A 3,443-nucleotide genomic window follows, 5' to 3' on the forward strand; every position below is an offset into this window, starting at 1 on the left:
TTATATGTATGACCCATGGACATGAAGGTGGGGAGGGATGCTGGAGTTTGAGGGAGTGCTGAGCAGGGGAGGATAAAGGGGAGATAAAATGGGACAACTGTAATAATATAATCAATAAAATGTACTTAAAAAATAAATCTTTAACCAGACTCCTCATAAAAAAAAATAGAGCAAGGAGTCAGATAAATAAAACCAAAAATGAATGTGGAGAAACAACAACTGATAACAAAGAAATACAAGGGATTGTAAGAAAATATTATGTACAACTATATGCCAACAAATTACACAAAATGTATAAGTCCCCATAAACATACAATATTCTACAACTAAATCAGAAAGAAGCAAAGAATCTTAATGGGCAGATTATACTTAGTGAAATTGAATCAGTAACCAAAATTTTCCAACAAACAAAAGCCCTGGACAGGATGGCTTCACAGGTGAAATTCGCCCGTGAATTTTACCAAACAATCAGAAATAACACCTCTCCTTCTCAAACTATTTCAAAAAATTGAAGAGGAAGGAAGGATCCCAAACTAATTTTATGAAGCCAGCGTTATCCTATTTCTAAAACCAGATAGAGACACTACAAAGAAAGAAAATTTAGGACAATATCCCTGATGAACATAGAGGCTAAAATCCTTAACAGAATATTAGCAAACTGGTTATAGCAATACATCAAAAAGATCATACATCATGACCAAGTGGGATTTATTCCTGGAATGCAAGGTTGGTACAAAATTCACAAATCAATAAATGTGACTCACCACATAAACAAAATGCAGGATAAAAACCACATGATCCTATCAATTGATGAAGAAAAAGTATTTGTTAAAATCCAGCACTCATTTATAATCAAAATTCTCAGCAAAGTGGGAATAGAGGGAACACACCTAAAGGTAATAAAGGCCATATATGACAAACCCACTGCCAGCATCATACTTAACGGGCAAAAACTACAAGCATTCCCATTAAGTACAGAGTCAAGACAGGGATGTCCTCTTTCACCTCTCTTATTCAACATGGTACTGGAAGTCCTAGCCACAGCAATTAGACAAGAAGAAAAACAAATTGCACCCATATTGGAAAGGAAGAAGTAAAACTGTATTTGCAGATGACATGATACGGTGAATAGAGAACCCCAAAGATTCCACCAAAAAAATGCAGTAACTGATAAAATGAATTTAGCAGAATAGTAGGATACAAAATTACTATTCAGAAATCAGTCTCATTTTTATATGCCAATAACGAACAGCAGAAAAGAAAATTACGAAAATAATACCATTCACAATTGTTTCAAAATGCATGAAATATCTAGGTATAAATCTAACCAAATATGTAAAAGACCTGTACTCAGAAAATTATAAGACACTGAAGAAAGAAATTGAAGAAGATACAAATAAGTGAAGCCCATACAGTGTTCATGGATAGGAAGTATTTACATTATTAAAATGCCCATGCTACACAAAGCAATCTATAGATTTAATGCAATTTCTGTTAAGATTCCAATTATGTATTTCACAGAACTAGAACAAATATTTGAAAAATTTGTATGGAACTACAAAAGGCCTGCATAGCAACAGTGATCCAGAGAAAGAACAAAGTTGGAGGAATCATACTGCCTGATATTGAATAATACCATAAGGCCATAGTATCGAAACAACCTGGGACTGGCATAAAAAAAGACACATAGATCAATGGAACAGAACAGAGAGCCCAGAAATAAACCCGCACCTTTATGGTCAATTAATATTCAACAGAGGAAGCAGACACATACAATGGGCTAAAGGTAGTTTATTCAATGTATGGTGTTGGGAAAATTGGACTGGTACATGCAGAAAAATGAAACTAGACCACCTTGTTACACCACACACAAGAATAAACTCAAAATGGATCAAAGACTTAATTGTTAGACCCAAAACCATAAAAATCCTAGAACATAGGCTGCAAAGTTGCGGACATTGCTTATAGATATGTTTTGTCAGATATATCTCCCCAGGCAAGGGAAACAAAAGAAAAATAAACAAGTGGGACTTCATCAAACTAAAAAGTTTTTGAACAGCAAAGGAAATCATCTACAAAATAAAAAGACAACCCACAGAATGGGAGAACATATTTGCCGATAGACACATCTGATAAGGGGTTAATGTCCAAAATTTATAAAGAATTTACAGCCTTTCTGCCAGTGGACGCTGCTGAGTAAGCATCATTGAAGTTCCCTCTCCTGCAGTCGTCATGTCTAAGTCAGAGTCTCCCAAAGAGCCGGCACAGCTACAGAAGCTCTTTATCAGAGGTTTGAGCTTCGGAACAACAGATGAGAGTCTGAGGAGCCATGCTGGGCAATGGGGAACGCTCACAGACTGTGTGGTGATGAGATCCAAACACCAAGAGCTCTTGAGGCTTTGGGTTTGTCACAAATGCCACTGTGGAGGAGGTGGATGCAGTCACGAGTGCAAGGCCACACGAGGTGGCTGGAAGAGTTGTGGAACCAAGAGGGCTGTCTCAAGAGAAGATTCTCAAAGTCTGGGCGTCCACTTAACTGTGAAAAAGATTTTTGTCACTGGTATTAAAGGAGACACTGAAGAACATCACCTAAGAGATTATTTTGAACAGTATGGGAAAATCGAAGTGATTGAAATCATGACTGACTGAGGCAGTGGCCAAAAGAGAGGCTTTGCCTTTGTAACCTTTCATGACCATGACTCTGCAGACAAGACTGTCCTTCAGAAATACAGTCTGTGAATGGCCACAACGGTGAAGTGAGGAAAGCCCTATCCAAGCAGGAGATGGCTAGTGCTTCATCCAGCCAAAGAGGTTGAAGTGGTTCTGGGAACTTCGGAGGTGGTCATGGAGGTGATTTTGGTGGGAATGACAACTTTGGTCTTGGAGGAAACTTCAGTGGTTGAGATGGCTTTGGTGGTAGCCGTGGTGGTGGTGGGTATGGTGGCAGTGGGGATGGCTATAATGGATTTGGTAATGGTGGAAGCAACTTTGGAGGTGGCGGAAGCTACAATGATTTTGGCAATTACAACAATCAATCTTCAAATTTTGGACCCATGAAAGGAGGAAACTTTGGAGGCAGAAGCTCTGGCCCCTATGGTGGTGGAGGCCAATACTTTGCCAAACCATGAAACCAAGGTGGCTATGGTGGTTCCAGCAGTAGCAGTAGCTATGGAAGTGGCAGAAGGTTTTAATTACTGCCATAAAACAAAACTTAGCAGGAGAGGAGAGCCAGAGAGGTGACATGGAAGTTACAGGTTACAACAGATTTGTGACCTCAGCCAAGAACAGTGGTGGCAGAGCCTAGCTGCTACAAAGAAGACATGTTTTAGACAATACTCTTGTGAATGGGCAAAAAACTTGAGGACTGTATTTGTGATTAATTGTATAACAGCTTATTTTCATTCCTGTTCTGTGGAAAATGTAAAACATTCCAACAAAGTGTT

General features: G+C 38.7%; 1 pseudogene; it reads left to right on the forward strand.

Moving 5' to 3' along the window:
* Positions 1-2,232: 2,232 nt before the first annotated feature.
* On the forward strand, positions 2,233-3,229 carry LOC112299453 (heterogeneous nuclear ribonucleoprotein A1-like; annotated as a pseudogene).
* Positions 3,230-3,443: the final 214 nt, after the last annotated feature.

Source organism: Desmodus rotundus, chromosome 1, assembly GCF_022682495.2.
Source record: "Desmodus rotundus isolate HL8 chromosome 1, HLdesRot8A.1, whole genome shotgun sequence".
Taxonomy (NCBI): Eukaryota; Metazoa; Chordata; class Mammalia; order Chiroptera; family Phyllostomidae; genus Desmodus; species Desmodus rotundus.